This window comes from Rhipicephalus sanguineus, chromosome 10 (assembly GCF_013339695.2).
Source record: "Rhipicephalus sanguineus isolate Rsan-2018 chromosome 10, BIME_Rsan_1.4, whole genome shotgun sequence".
NCBI lineage: Eukaryota > Metazoa > Arthropoda > Arachnida > Ixodida > Ixodidae > Rhipicephalus > Rhipicephalus sanguineus.
The window spans coordinates 137,067,070-137,084,150 of NC_051185.1; the positions used below are offsets into that span (position 1 = coordinate 137,067,070).

General features: G+C 49.9%; 1 long non-coding RNA gene across 1 annotated transcript; it reads left to right on the forward strand.

Annotated features, from left to right (window-relative positions):
• The first annotated feature begins 11,107 nt into the window (after window positions 1-11,107).
• On the forward strand, window positions 11,108-16,593 carry LOC119406761 (uncharacterized). Its single transcript, XR_007417671.1, has 3 exons — window positions 11,108-11,395; window positions 15,538-15,629; window positions 16,413-16,593. It is a non-coding gene; the product is annotated as an uncharacterized LOC119406761 (long non-coding RNA).
• The last annotated feature ends 488 nt before the right edge of the window (window positions 16,594-17,081 follow it).

Here is a 17,081-nt window from a genome sequence, read left to right on the forward strand (position 1 = left end):
CCCAGGTGTGCAGTGAGGACTCCCGATTTTCAAACCAGGTTCTTGCCGCGTCTTCGAGGTAGAAGTAGACGTGACGCAGCTTGTCTTCATTGCTCTAGTTGTTAAAGGCGGCGACGCGGTCGTATGTTTCAAGCCAGGTTTCTGGGTCTTCGAACGACGATCCGCGGAAGGTTGGAGGCTTCTTGGGCTGCCGAAGAAGGATCGGCGCAGGCTGCACGGGGCCGGTGATCGTCGCTGCGGTTGATGTTGGGGTCTGAAGCAGCACCTCCACCAGATGTCACGTGGTCGTGACGTCGATGAAGACAGCAGTCAGCACGTCCGAGATGACACTGTTTATTTGGCCGAACTTGTGGCCGGGCAACTGAAAGTCAAACTACAGCAATACACTGATAGTGGCGAACAGAGCGTCGACCGTCGATCAACTGGCTCATGGCTGGGATGCACCGTCATTTATACATCACGCATCGAACTTTCCAGTCTTATCACTGGTTGTCGCGTAAGCGCTGAAATAATCTAGACTATTCGCGTCCTGCGTGCAATCTTAACAAAACGATCTACTACACTCGCGAAGCTTCTCGAACACTGCGGCGCGGTCAGCGTCGAGCGTTGATAACCGCCCTTGCTGGTCAAACCCGAATACATCAAAATAAAAGAAGCGGGCGTGGCAATATCATTATTTTCATTTCATCACCTGCAATTTACATTCGTCATACAGTCATGCTATGTCATACCAAATTTGGTGTACATCTCATTAGCAAAATGGCCAGGAGAGCGCAAAGTCGTGGGCGGCTAGATAGATAGATAGATAGATAGATAGATAGATAGATAGATAGATAGATAGATAGATAGATAGATAGATAGATAGATAGATAGATAGATAGATAGATACGTGCAAAGCCGCAGAAGTTCACTAAGAAATGCTTCGCATTTTATAAATACCGACAGCCGAGCGCGTAAATGCCGCACAATTCGCATTTATTTATCCCGTTGGTGCGCGTGCGTGCGCGTGTGGGCAAGGGAAAACTGACGCTGTTTCTTTCCTAATCAGTTAGAGGACAACAGTATGCTTCATTCGGGGCTGTAAAAGCGCACGCAATGCGTAAAAAGATGCGTCATTCCGCGTGAAATCAACACCGCGCCGCCGCAGCTGCGGCCGCGCTAGAGCAAATATGGCGGCGAACAGGACGGTCGCGGTACTTTTCCCGTTGCAGTGACTTATTGCCGTCAACGCGCCGCGCGCGCAGCCAGGCGAACGGCCTGGCGACATCGACGACTACCCTCACCGGAACATAGTGGCTAGAACGACGACCTTCCCGCTCGCCGTCGCCCGGCCACTACATGTCACCGCACCGCCGGCATTACACTGGCCCAAACCGGGGCCGGTCGCCTAGCCCGTATCCTGAAAACTAAGGGAAGCAACCGATGGAGGTGCGGTTGCTGAACTACGAAATGCTGAAGATCCTCCGCCGTCGACGACGACTCCGGGACGAAGTTCCGAGCCCCCGCCGCACGCCGAACGACGTCCTGAAGACGAAACTTTGCGACCGAAAGCACACCTGACGACGCAACGCGGAAGCAGCGGTGCAAACCGACGTAGTCGTGACCCGACGACGCGGCGTAACCGCAACGCCGGACGGCGGACTAGCGACCTCGACGTTCTGATCGACGGCCACAACGTCACCGCTCTTGTCGATACTGGAGCCGACTATTCCGTCATCAGTGGGCCGTTCGCAGCAAAGTTGAAGAAAGTTAGGACTGCTTGGGAACGCCCCGAGATCCGTACCGCTGGAGGCCACCTGATAACGCCGATTGGTGTCTGCGCGGCGGGAGTCACCATCAATAACCGGACTTATCCTGCGAGCATTGTAATCTTACAAAACTGTTCCAGGGATGTGATACTTGGCATGGACTTCCTAAGTGACTACGGCACCGTCATCGACCGGAGGTCTGAGTCGATAACACTAACCTCAGACAAAGCGCTCCCGCCCCACGCGACGCCAGGGAACAATGCATTGAATTTGATGGAAGAGCAGGTGACCGTTAGGCCGCGCTCCAGCGTCATTATTTCCGTCGGCACCGAAAAACCTGCGAACCATGAAGGCGTCATCGAGGGGGATCATCACCTACTCCTGAACCTTCACATTTTCGTCGCACGAGGTATAGCCGAGCTGCGTTACGGTAAAGCAAAGGTAGTGCTGACAAATAGGCACCTCAACATTGGTACGACGATTGCCTACATCGACCAATGTGTAGCCACCAGCGATGCTTTCGCCCTCTTCGATGCTGCCGAACCTGCTTCGACGAATAGAGGTCCCGAACCGGATTTTGACGTCAACCCAAGCCTTCCGAAGGTCAAGCAAGACCAGCTCAAAACCCTGCTCCTGCAATACGGGGACTGTTTCTCGTCGTCATCGCGGGTCCTACAAACGCCCCTTGCTAAGCACCGCATTATAATAGAAGAAAATTCTCGACCACTCCGTCAGAGACCCTACAGAGCTTCGACTCGAGAGCGCGACGCGATAAAGCAACAAGTCGACGAGATGCTACGCGACAACTTCATCCAGTCGTCCAAGAGTCCGTGGGCGTCACCCGTGGTGCTAGTGAAGAAGAAGGACGGGACTCTACGTTTCTGCGTCGATTATCGTCGCCTGAACAAAGTTACGAAGAAGGACGTGTACACTCTCCCACGGGTAGACGACACCCTGGATGGACTTCACAACGCGATGTACTTTTCGTCGATGGACCTCAAGACCGGCTATTGGCAGATCGAAGTAGACGAAGAGACCGAGAAAAGACCGGTTTTATAACACCCGACGGCCTCTGAGTTCAAGGTCATGCCTTTCGGTCTTTGCTGGGCACCTGCGACGTTCCTATGTGGGACAAACGGGCAGATGTGTCAATGACCGGATGAGGGAACATGCAAACAATCTAAAGAAGGATATTACTGCGCACCTTTCCGCGCATTGTAAGACCTGCTCTTATGTGCCGAGATTTAGTGACGTGAGGATTCTGGGTAGAAGCCATGATTAAACAGCGCGTGAACTTCTCGAGGCTTTCTATATCAAAGAAAAGAATGATTATTGTGCCAGTCAGACGTCGGTCTTTCTGTACAATGCGGAACATAATTTTTTCAAATCTTTGATATGATACGCCCACTATGGTTTGTGATGTTGCGTTTGCGCATTGGGTTGCTTATAGATGTGCCACAATCTTGTAGTCTTCATGAAAGTTGTGAGTAGCGCCTGTCCCGTCGGTTTGTGTTCCTTACCTTGTGGTGTTTTTTTAGCGCTGCATTATGTCACTCTGCTTAGCTGTCTTATTGTCGTGGGGCTTACTGCGATGGAATTTCTCTCGATAGCCCTCAGCAGCGCAACGAAAACGCTGGAGCAAAGCCTTTTTCGCAGACTCATAGTTTAGCGAGTCCTCAGGCGACAAACGGCCAAACACCTTTAACGCGTCACCTTCCAGGCACAAACTCAAGACAGTGGTCCATTTCTCTTTACTCCATTCCTGACCAATAGCGACAAGCTCAAGTTGCTTTAAATAAATGTCCAAGTCATACCGGTTTTCACTGAACATGGGTATTAGACTGTGAAGGTTTACGAACGATGGACGGTTCCTTTTGATTCACGGACGCAAGTGTTTTTTATTAGGGTGGCTTGTTGGGCAAGTTGGTACATAGTTCTTCGTAAGGAAATGCCAGCAGCACTAAAGAAAAGAGAAGAAACTGAGCCAGGAAAAAAGAGACAGGAACAGGTAGGATGCTGGACTAACAACTGACTTTATTTCGATGAAGACGCGAACAACAAACCGAAATGAGCACGCGCAGCAACAACCGTGAATCAAAAACAGGCAACCTATCATCTATCACTGTCGAGAAATCGGACCTCCTTGTCATTCAAAAACACAGATGGCGCACTCACACACTTATCAGGACCAAGTTTGTGAATCTGAAACGCTTCAATAATTTCACGTTCTTTCTGTGTTTTAGCTCTCCCAGTCACCGAAACGTTGCTGAATAGAGGGGCGCAACCGCACACTTTGCAGTGAATCGGTAGATTCCACCCGTGCCCGTAGGAAGTAAATTTGCGTGCTCGCGCATTCTGTCATTCACACACCTACCCGATTGCCCAATATATTCTTTGCCACAGGTCAGGGGAATACTGTAGACAATGCTAGTATCACACCTGCTGAATCTGTTGACATGCGCCGTATTACAACTGGACTTACTAATCCCATGCCGCGCAACTCGCTTACATATGCGGGACAAAATGCAGGGCGCAGAAAACACAAGCTTGACGCCGTTTCTCCCTGCCACCTTCTTAAGATTGTGCGATACGCCATGTAAGTATGGCATAACCACTACTTGCTTCTTCTCTTCACATGCCTTACGCTGTCTAGAAGGCTGTTTCTTTTTCATGTGCAGAGATTCCGCTACCGCCTCAATCATAACCTGAGAGTAGCCTGCATTCACCAGCCTCTCAACCTGCTGATGAAAACCGGTTTGCATTTGATGCGTACAACTTTTTTCCAATGCATTGGAGATGCAAAGGTTGGCAATTGCTCGCTTTACGAGCTTCGAATGGGAAGACTCAAACGGAAGGAGCATCTTTTTAGTCCTAGGACTGTACATCCAGCAGATATGATGATGGGACAAAAAATTAGTGACAAATCTAAAAACCTAATAGAATTATCAAGTGGTTCTTCATGAGTGAAACATAGATTAGTGGAGCAGGACTTAAACACCTGCAAGATGTCACTGATGGCACTAGTGAGGCAGTCACTTGGTCCAATATTTAAAAGAATAAGAAAGTCATCTACGTATCTGAATATATGGGAGACTCGTCCATCATTTAAAATTGTACACACAGAGTCGTCGAATTTTGCAAGGTATATGTTACATAGAATAGGCGCCACGCAGGAACCAATGCACACACCATTTTTCTGCAAGAATAACTTGCCTTCGAAATTCACAAAAGTAGTCCGAAGATAAAACATTAAAAGTTCCATGAAGTTGCCCGTCGACAGGCCGCAACCACTTTGAAAGGCCGTCTCCCCATTACATTCGATAAGTTCCTGAACCGCCACAAACAGTTCTTGATGGGGAACGGAGTAATAAAGCTCCTCTGTGTCCACCGAGAACGCCGAGTTTGCTGTCATATTTGCCGACTTCAAGACATCAATCACCTCCCTGGAACTGTCAATGCCAAAAGGATCATCAATGGTGAGCGACTTCAGGGAACGTTGCAGGAACCTTCCGGCTAATTTCTGCCAGGAACCTGTTTCTGTGACAATGGTTCGCATGGGATACTCCGGCTTGTGGGTTTTCACCGTAAAGAAGGCAGAAAGCACATCGCCCTTGCTCTTCCTGACGGCCTTCTCTAACGACTCGAGGTTCAGCCGTTTTAAAAGCTTCACAGCCTTCATTCTCACCCTTGACGGCTTCTCGTTCACCACCTTGAAATTCTTAGCTATAGCTTCGCTAGCCTTCCTATTGAATAAGGCATTTGGGAGTAGAGGTGTGCACGGGCTCCGGGTAGCCCGAAAGCCCGAGCCCGACCCGGCCCGCGGGCCGGGCTCGGGCGGGCCGACGTATTTTCACCTCGGGTCCGGGCCGGGCTCGGGCTACTTGGAGTTTTATCGGGCCGGGCTCGGGCCCGGCGCAAAGCCCGACTCAAGCCCGAAATATAGAGAATGAGCGGGAATTGTGTTCCAGCACGCATACAGCGCCTTTTTCGCGACCGCCCTTTACCGCTTTTCCTTTCCATTCGCTACTTTAAAGGGGCCCTGCAACACTTTTTGAGCAGGGTCAAAAAGCGCTGCCAATCGGTAGTCGAGGCTCCCGAGAACACGCGAGCCAAATATAATAGCGAAGCGAATTTACAATAAATTCTCAAAGTCAGCTGAAAATCGCTTCCTCTTCTCTCGACAAATGATGTATTAGTGCGCAATATATGACGCGATTGTCGGCAGTTCCACCATTGGCTGATGTTATAATCACGATAACACCCTCATTATTACCTTAGTTGTTAATTTTGAGTTCAATAAGTAGATAATATGTATGTTTATATTGTGTTATGCCGTTAAAACACCGAACAAACATTAATATTAGCACTTCCGGTCTCACCGACAGCTCGTCTGCTCGCAGTTGCGTGGTTGCGTTTTCTTCACTATGCGCAGTGCCGAAATCGGGAATATTTCTGTGCTTTTGACCATCGCCGGTTGCCGTTGAGAGTGGCAGCCGTTCGAGTGTTGCCTCGTCAGCTGGAAACTGCATCGTCGGCACGTTCTCACGACCGACCGAGGCAGCGGTGCAGCATTTCTTCGATAACAGTGCTGGCGCCGGCTAGCTTAGGATACCTGTGTTCGCTGTATGGCGAGAGTCCCGTTCGCTGTCTGTTCAGTATGTCATCGAGCCGTACCTCGGCGTATCCTCCCCGTAGTCTCAGGTTCCCGAGAAACCGCGACACAGCAACCAAGCAGACTCGCATTTTCACGGTAGCTGCAGACAGCCAGGGGATGGGTCCGCGCCGGCCCGATGCCCCACGATCCTTTCTTCTAGTCTTTAGTTCTTTGTTGTCAGCCCGCACTCGCTGTGCGCCCGCATTCGAAGAGCAAACAGCATCGAAGTACCGCCACTGGGAGAAGGGTGCACACAGCTTTGCCGTGCTGAATACGATTCAAGCGCGAGCAGTGCTACAAGGCGGTGTATCGGAGTGTGGGTCGAAACCCATCTCAGCTGTCATTCGTTCCAAACGCGCACGCAGGTTTGCGTCCATGGTTGGCAGAGCGATGAAAACACTACGGCAGTTCGAGGTGCACACCCAACATTACCAAACCGACTCGCAGTTTTCAAGCACGCGCAATACACGGTGCGATGGCCTCCGCTCGACGACGAGCGCGCAAGCCGACCGGAAGTGGCGCCACGGACCACGTGGTTGCGCCGAGACGCCAGAGAGAAAAAAATGAAGAAAAAAAATGCCGCCGTACCTCCTCGCACCTCCGCCCTCCCTCCCTTCACGCCCCGCGCGGCTTTCCGCGCGCTCGCGGCGTTCAGTTGAGGGAGAAAGCTGCGGAACGTGATCTCTGTAATTTGGTAACACCACTTAGACCTGACGGATTGGAAAAATTTTTGCGGCATATGACTCGTGAAGAGTCATACGTCAATAATGAGACTATTCCAATATAACTAAGAAAGGTGTTGCAGGGCCCCTTTAAACAAAAGGGGAGCAGGTAAAGCACTGCCTCTGTTGCACTCCGACAAACAGAGAAGTGGCGCCACCTGAGCTAGTGGCGGCGCCACGCGACTGTTCGCGTTAGATTTAAGGCCAAATCCCATATGAGTGAAAATGTACGCGACAGCGACGAGCGACCCGACGTAGATCGCCTTCGTGCAAGCTGACGCTTGCATGGGCATACCCCATACACGTGACGGCCTTGGCGAGCGAACTCCATTGTTGCTGACATGAGGCCGTCTACTTGCTTGCTGTTTTTGCACGACAATTTGTAATCTGTGTAATAGAGACTGTTCGTCGTGTGTCGTTTGATCACATTTGCTATGCTCAATAAAACGCCAAATTACCGGAAAACGAAGTTTTGCTTTCGCAGCGAACCTTCAAAAAGCCGGGCCGGGCCGGGCCCGGGATTGTGTTTTCGTACGTCGGGCCGGGCCGGGCGGGCTCGCAGCCCTTTGCCCTCGGGCTCGGGCGGGCCTTCGACAAAGTCAGCGGGCCCGGGCCGGGCTCGGGCTCGGAAATACGGCCCGTGCACAGCTCTATTTGGGAGTACAACAAACCCACCTTCTTTGTCGGATTGCAGAACGCTAAGGCTGTGGTCCACAAGGAAGCGGACGACTGGCCGCAGAACTTTGTCAGTGGGACCATGACTTGAACTCCGCTTCATCAGTTGGTCAAGTCCTTCCGAAAGGCACCTTTCTTTCTCTTCCACAGGGACTTTCGCAGACAAGTCACGAACCGTAGCTAGCAACCGATGCCGAGGCAAACGTGGCTCTAAGGCGAACTTCGGTCCCTTATCCAAGAGCGCATTGACGCTCGGTGGAACCGAGGCGCCGTCCAAAAATACCACGCCCCCCGCACTACACTGTCGCTGGGGTCTCTTCGGCACAAGCCGCACTACTTCCCGCCAGTGGCTTTCCGTCAGAAGTCCCGCACGATGAACCTGTTGGCGGAAAAGAGGCGGACCTAAATGGTCCCCGTAATCTTGCAGGCACACTATCTTGAGCCAGATAGTGTGCATAGATAGTGTGAATATATTGGGCAATCGGGTAGGTGTGTGAATGACAGAATGCGCGAGCACGCAAATTTACTTCCTACGGGCACGGGTGGAAATCTACCGATTCACTGCAAAGTGTGCGGTTGCGCCCCTCTATTCAGCAACGTTTCGGTGACTGGGAGTGCTAAAACACAGAAAGAACGTGAAATTATTGAAGCGTTTCAGATTCACAAACTTGGTCCTGATAAGTGTGTGAGTGCGCCATCTGTGTTTTTGAATGACAAGGAGGTCCGATTTCTCGACAGTGATAGATGATAGGTTGCCTGTTTTTGATTCACGGTTGTTGCTGCGCATGCTCATTTCGGTTTGTTGTTCGCGTCTTCATCGAAATAAAGTCAGTTGTTAGTCCAGCATCCTACCTGTTCCTGTCTCTTTTTTCCTGGCTCAGTTTCTTCTCTTTTCTTTAGTGCTGCTGGCATTTCCTTACGAAGAAGCAAGTGTTTTACTCTGTGGAACCTCCAGCTTGAACTATCTTAAGGCGTACCGAGTGCCAGGGGCGTAGCCAGAAATTTTTTTCGGGCGCCGAAAAAACGTAATATATTTTGGTCGCCGAGCACTACAGGTGTGCCACGAAAGCGTATCGTATCTGTTCAACGTTCTACTCGAAGAGCTTATCTGTTAACGGCATAATGACACGCCCCTTCTAAATCCTATATATGTACTCGTGTGCAATAAAGCCCGTTCTGTTTTCCTCCATTGCCCGGCGCAGCATGTTTGGTTTCCTGGACGTGACGACACATGGTGCCAGAAGTGGTTGATCTTCGACGGCCAGCGCTGCGAGGAATACGCAGTGGATTCGTTGAGGCTACATGGTCCGTTAAATACGACGGGAGAAGTAAGCAAGAATTGGCAGACATTTAAGCAGAGATTCGAGCATTTCCTAGTGGCATCGGAACCAAATGACAAACAGCGATCAGTGTCGTCGAAGACAGCGCTCCTTCTCAGTGTCGCAGGGGAAGACACCACCGAGATATTTAACACACTGAACTTCACGGAAGGCAAAGACAAGGCCGACTACGCGACGGTCATCAAGAAATTCGACGAATATTTCACGTTGCAAACCAACGAAGTACATGAACGCTACGTATTTCAGAAGAGAGTGCAAAGCCAAGGTGAGCCATTCGAACACTTTTTGCGGGATCTGAAGAAACAGGCACGATCATGCAATTTCGGCACGCTTCTGGATTCTATGGTCCGAAACCAGATTGTGTACGGAACCAACGACGACAGGGTCACAGAAAAGCTGCTCAGGGACTGCGAATTGACACTGCAGAAGGCTGAGCACGTCTGCAAGGCAGCCGAAACATCAGCGCTTCGCCAAGAAACCTGGGAACAAGGTCAAAAACAAGTCGACGCCGTTCGTAACGCAAGCCCGAACCCCAAAACGGCGCAAGTGAAGATGTACAAGTGCTCCAAATGCGGCCGCACACATCAGCCTGGAAACTGTCCTGCGTTCGGACGAACTTGCAGAAAATGCCAAAAGAGGAACCATTTTCAATTTGCTACATATCCTCCGCGCTGGTTGAAGAAATTCAAGATCACGAAGATGACTTCAGCGTTTTAGAGATATCGGCAAGAGGAGTAATAAGCCAACGTGATTGGACGGTTCGAATGACCGTAAACAACGTTTCGGTCGAACTTAAAGTAGATACAGGGTCTCAGGCCAACTTGCTGCCCGTTGGTATATACAATAAGATGCACCCAAGCCCTGAAATGAAGCAGAGTAGCGTGGTGCTACATTCATATGGTGGAGACACGATCAAGCATCTTGGAGTAGTCTGTACGGAAGTGACGCTCGGTGACCGAGCTATTCCTCTCGATTTTGTTAACCCGAAAGTGTTTTATGCCGGGGTCCACCAAGACTTCAGTGACGTTTTTCCGTCACGGAAACGACGTCGAAAAAATAGACACAATCACATGGTAAAGAAAAAAAGGTACCGTCAACGGACATCGAACCCCACGACCGCTCGGTCCGCAACAACAGATGCCGGGCACGCTATCCACTGCGCCACGGTCACAGACTCTGGAGGCTTTACGAGCGCGCCTTTTATATCTACCACTCTCGCGGTCGGCTGGGTGTTGTTGACCTCTGGGAGTGGTAAGGTAAAGTATTCGTCATTGCTGTGGCCTCCGCGATTAGCACCTGCAACGCGTTACGCGTCCGTCCCATTCGGCGCGTTTGCAATAGAAGTTGAATTTTGTCAATGCTTTAACACACCGCGAGGTGGCGACCTTTTCCCAAGCGTCGTAAAAGCGTCGGCCTCGGTCAGCATCACGCTAATACAAACCAAAAATAGCTCTGCGACGCGCGCCTGCCTCACCTGGCTGTAACGCCGCGTTCCATGCTCACGCGCTCGCCCCGAGAAAAATCGCGGCCGGGCTACCGGGGCGGCACGACGCGCTTTGCGTTTCCCTCTAGTCCGGACGTGGGGTTCAATCACATTTTAACATGCCGCGGGATGCGACCAAGTTCTGCGTCCAATATGCGACGCTCTTCTGGCTATCACACCTCGTTCTCTGATTACGCTTTCACCGTTAACTACTACAGCTACCACAAGAGTTTGTTTAATCATTTAACATGGACGTTAGTCGTCGGAATGAAGATGTACCACCAATCATCAAAGTGGGTGCATACACGTTAAACGGCGCCACTAGGTGCGAGACGTCAATATACATTGTGCAAGCTCTCTTATATCAATGTACTGTACAGTAAACATTCAGTTACTTCTGCAAGAGCACGCTTTGCTTTCGTGTTATTCCGATTCCTATGACGGGGGGATCAACCGTGTTTTTTTTTGTAGTACGCAAAGGTCGCCAAGCAATCCTGGGCCTACAAGCAACCGAACGCCTTGGATTGCTCTCACGCGTTCACAGCGTATCAAAGGACGGCTGTGAAGAAAGTGTGAAAGACTTTCGTCATCGTTTCACTGGAACTGGCTGCGTGAAAAAAGTATATCACATGGTGCTTCAAGACAACAACACTGTGCCAGTCATTCAACCAGTGCGACGTGTACCGTTGGCCCTGACGGAACCACTGCGGGACGAACTCGACAGGATGGAGCACGCCGGAATCATCACGAGGGTCACCGAGTCTACTGACTGGGTGAGTCCTCTCGTGATCGTTCGCAAAAGGAACGGAAAGATTTGTCTCTGTATAGACCCTAGGAAAATAAATGAGTGCATAAAGAGGGAGCACTACATGATGCCGTGACGAGAGGATATAGAAGCCGAGCTAACTGGTGCAACTGTGTTCTCCCGCTTAGACACTAACTCTGGATTTCACCATATTTTAAACATTTTAAACATTTTTAAGGATTCTGGCCATGGGCTAAAGTTCACCTACGAGCTGCCTGAAAAAGGAGAGTTTCAGTTTCTAGATATTAGACTGCGGTTTCACGAGGAACATTTGTGTTGGCAATACAAGCCCCGATCCGTAAAGGGTATCTTGCCGTTCGCCTCAGGCCATTCTAAGATAGTTAAGTCCGGCATTATTTATGCTGCGCTGCGGGCTGCGCTCCTGAAAACGTGCACGCATGCGTTGAAAGAAAGTTTCCTGAGCCAGGTTGAGAGGCTGAAGTTGGCGGGCTACCCTGATACGGAAATCTTGAGGAGTTGTCAAAAGCTAATCAAGTGGGTTAAAGGCGTAAGTGATACGCACAGGAGAACAGAACGCGTGCGCAATGAAAAGAAACCGGTTGTGGTACCCTACGTGCACAAGTTTTCACATAGCTTAAAAAATGCGGCCAGTAGGTATGGGGTACGTGTAGTGATGTCCGCTCCCAATAAGTTGTCCTCTATTTGCTCCCGCGTGCATAAAAGAAGTTCGGGTTTACGAAAGACCTGCTCGTTCTGTCCGGAGAAGAGAAAAAATAGATATGTTCAGTGTAAATCGTGTGTTGTATATAAGTTGCCATTGTCATGCGGGGGGGTTTATATAGGACAAACCGGGCGGTGCATTAACGTGAGACTAAGGGAACACTTAACCTCATTAACGGCAGCTGGCGCGTTGCACTTGCCAGCTCATTGTAGGGAGTGTGGCTGCCAACCTATGGCAGATAAAGCCACTTGTTTGTTTGGGCATCGAGACAAATGCACTAGGGAAGTGATGGAGGCTTTTTTCATTGAAAGGGAGGGGGAAACGTGTGTAAGTAAGCCGTCTGTGGCCCTTGGTGAAAAGGAGCTTCGGTACCTGGGTTCAGCGCTGCCAGGTTAAAGTGATTATTAGTTTGTTATGGACTGTTGCGCATGCTTTTTGGAGAGTATGAAGGTGGTGTTTTTAGCTTTTTCTCGGTTGTTACACATGTGTTGATGTTCACAATGATTAGGCATGTTTCGTACCTTGTTTGCTATGCTGCGCAGACGCCTTTGGTTTGCCACGTGACCGGGTCGAATGCTTGGTATATGTGCGTGTAATTTCCAATAAAGTTTAGTTGCGAGTTCAGCGCGGTGTCGTCTCTTCCTCTGTCCTTGTCTATATTTTGCGCTGTTTTTACATCCCAAGCATTCACCATATCCCCTTGGATGACTCTACATCGCGGATTTGCACGTTCTCTACCCCATTTGGTCGTTACCGCTTTTTACGATTACCCCTCGGCATATCATCTGCCTCAGAAGTGTTCCAAAAAAGATGGGTGGTAGGGGTGTGCGAATATCAAATTTTTCGAATACGAATAGAATACGAATATCCACCTTCGAATATCGAATCGAATATCGAATATCAAAGGAAAAATGCCTCCACAGTAACAATATTTTATTTAACATGTAGCTATTTGAAGAAAAAAAAAACATTAACAGCCTGACTGGCAACACAACATACACTGCTATCTCCAGAACACAATGTCCTGGCTAGCACAATGCACATCACAACACAAGCCAATATCACGGCACAATGAAAGTAATGACTACATGTTATCATGAAGAAATATGAGTTGCTCCACATGATCAGGCAGCAGGCGCTCCCTTTTAACAGAGACAACCCCCCCTGTCACTGAAAAGGCACGCTCGCTTGGAACAGAAGTGGAGGTACATGGTACAGCTTTGCCAGACTGGGGTATCTGAAGGTGCCTGCAGTCCGCCACCAGTCACGTGGGTCACTGTCTTTCTTCAGATGTGGTCCCGCATAGTGAACGAGTGGTAGTGCGGCACGTTACGGCCGCATAATATTGAAAATGTATGGTTACATGATCGCCAACAGCGCTGCACGTCGGAGATGCACCAGCAATAAATCATACGTATTGGGGCGCTCGTCGCAGGCAGATATCGTGCCTCCGTGTACTTACGATGTTTCTCGCTCCTCTCGGCAAAGTTTTTAGCGATACGAACGCAGCAGAGATGTGGAAGACGAGTTATTTTATGCATGATAATTGAATCGCATATTCGAATTTTTCGATTATTCGAAGTTATCGAATATTCGAAACTTTTCGAATACACGATTTTCGAATCGAATACGAATATTTCGAATGTAATATTCGACGAATATTCGAAACTTTCGAATATTCGCACACCCCTAATGGGTGGTTGATCCCTCCGTCATAGGAATTGGTATAACACGAAAGTGAAACGTGTCGTCACAGAAGTATTTTATTGTTTATAGTGCATTGGTATATGATAGCTTGAACAATGTCTACTGCTGCTTGGCAGATATAGCACCGCGTGACGTGGATGCATCGCACTCACGTCGAGGCCTAGTGGCACATCTCCGTACTGACGACAAACGCCCACGATCATGATTTAACACTTGCGGTAGCTGAAGTTCTTAACATATACGTGAACTCCACATATGGTGAATGCCGCGCAAATATGGCATCAACAAGCACATAATAAGCACTAATGCTCAATATGCACTCCTTCAAAGCGTCGTGAAATGCGAAGAGAAACACTACGCGCGTCGTGTCTTCCCTCTAGCCTGGCCGTTACTTCTCACAGGGCGAGCAGGGAACGCGCTGCGACAGCCAGGCGAGCGTCGGAGAGCTATTTGTCGATATAGATGGATGCTGTGAACGAGGCTTGCGCTAAAACCGCCGCCTCACGGTGCGGTAAAGCGTTGACGAAATGAAACTTGCATTTGAAACGCGCCGAATGGGACAGTCGTTGCAACGGCGCGTTTTTTTGTTTGTTTTTTTCGAGCCTGGTGGCACAGATGTCACCGCCCCGTTATAAAGGGGACGCTCATAGCATCCATCTATCTAAGAGCAATGCGAGAGGCAAGTGTGAAAGATAAAAGGCGCATTCATGTCGCCTCCGCAACGTGTTTGGCGGTAGCTCAGTGGGCTAAACGCCCGCCAGCTATCGTCGCGGACCGAAAGGTCATGGGTTCGATTCCCGTCAACGGAACATTTCTTATAGTTTTTTCTTTGCCATTTGATGGCATTCATTTTACTGACGTATTTCCGTGACTGAAATACGTCATGAAAGTCTTGGTGGACCCCGGCATAAAACACTTTCGTGTTAAAAACTCTGAGTGAAATTTTCGAAGACCTTCCCGGCGTAAAAATATACGTGGACGATATTCTGGTATGGGGCTCGTCGGTAGAAGAGCACAATGAACGTCTCAAATCTGTGTTGCTTGCCACACAACTCTCCGGATTGACTTTCAATCCTGAGAAGTGCAGTATCGGCGTCCAGGAAATCGAGTTTCTTGGAGACGTAATCGATAAAGCAAGCATCAGGCCAAGCCAGACGCTGTTTAATTGCATGCTGCACATGCCGACCCCAGTAGACAAGCTCGCGGTGCAAAGGATGTTAGGTCTCGTCAATTATTTCAGCAAGTTTCTCCCTTCACTAGCTCAAAGAGCTGCTCTTTTGAGAAGCTTGATCAGACAAGATACAGTCTTCGAATGGACCGATAACCACGCGAAAGAGTGGAAAGAACTCTGCGACTACCTTAGCACACATCCCGTGTTGTCGGTATTCGATCCGGCTAAAGCAACAAAAGTGTCCACCTCGAGACGGAATCGGTGCCGCTTTGTTGCAGTCACAACGACACATGGAAGCCCGTGGCGTACGCGTCACGAGCGCTTACCGAAACACAACAGCGTTATTCTCAAATAGAAAAAGAGGCTATGGCAGTGGTATTTGTCTGTGAAAGGTTTAATCACTTCGTCCACGGTTGCCAGTTTATTGCTGAAACAGACCACCGCCCTTTCATCGCAGTCTCCCAGAAGGCGATTGGTGACATGCCTCCGAGGTTGCAAAGATTCTTTTTGAGATTGCTGCGTTATGACGTTCAATTGAAATTTGTTTCAGGTAAGCAGCTCCTCGTGGCTGACATGTTGTCACGTGCGACAACGAAGACAACGGCCTGCGACCTCGACAGCAACGATGTAGAAGTACATGCCGTGAGTACAGTCTCTTCACTTGTTAGTGAGGGCACATGGAGGCGGCTAGCCACGGAAACGGCGCGACATGAACAGCTAAGGAACGTGCTGCGGGACGTAGAAGCTGGAAAGTGCTTGGAGGAACCGTGGAAACGATTCGAGGGAGAGTTATCAAACGCGAAAGGAGTCCTGCTCAAAGACTGCAAAGTGGTTATTCCGGCTAGCATGAAAGCCGAAACACTGGAAAGAATTCACCAAGGGCACTTGGGAAGTAACAAGAGCAAAGCCAGGGCAAGACAACTAGTTTTTTGGCCGGGAATGAACTCTGACATAGAATCGTTCGTCCAGACGTGTTCTATCTGCAAAAAGTACGCATGTAGCCAGCCTCGAGAGTCTTTACTGATGCGCCCCGTGCCGGACCAACCGTGGTACCGCGTCGGCATTGACATTTTTGAATACGGCGGGAGGTCGTACCTGTGCGTTTACGACGCCCTGACCAACTTCCCCGAAGTTGAATTCCTCAAAGATACCACGGCCAAAACAATCATTGACGTAACAAGCGCGATTTTTGCTAGGCACGGCATTCCGATGGAAGTTTGCTGTGAAAATGGCCCTCAATTTTCATGTCGTGAATTTGCGTTGTTCTCACAACTGTATGATTTCAAGCATGTAACGTCTAGTCCAGGATACCCACCTTCTAATGGGTTGGCGGGAAAAGGCGTTCAGATAGCTAAGCGCATCCTCAAAAAAAAAAAAAACAAGTGAAGCGAAACAAAATTTCTGGTTGGGACTGCTTGCTTTCAGGACCACCCCACTCGAGTGCGGCGCATCGCCCGCTGAGCTGCTGATGGGACGACGGCTCCGCACAACGATTCCTGACGTTCAAGGCAACACCAGGCACGAGGTGCTCCGGCGTCCTCAGACAGACCACTCTAGGAGACCATTGGCGCACCTGAACCCGGGAGATACGGTCCGGATAAAGAAAGGAACATGGGCGACGAAAGCTAAAGTACTCAAGTCTGCTGGTCACCCCAGGTCGTATACAGTCGTCACAGAAAACGGCACGGTGCCCAGGCGCAACCGGCTGCACCTGCTACTCACGCGGGAGCCCTTCCGACGCAACAACCAGGAATACGACGACGACTTCGAAGTAAAGTCTAGCCAAAGCAACGCGCTGGCACATCGACGTGCAGAATGCACAGCTCCGTCTACGCCCGCACGGTCCATTGCCTCAACAAGTGTCTCGTCCACACAAGCCCCATGAAGGTCGCTCAGACAACGTCGAGAGCCTCCTATGTAAGAAAGAGAAGAGAAGCTATCGGGATGTGACGTGAGCAGAAGGTCAAGAACGTTGCTCGAATGCTCAGTTATGCGCGTAGGTCGAGTGACAACTGTGCCAGACCGAACAAAAGGCACGTGTTTATGAATTCAGCGGATATGTTTGTGTTTTGGCAAGCGGATAATTTGGACCGG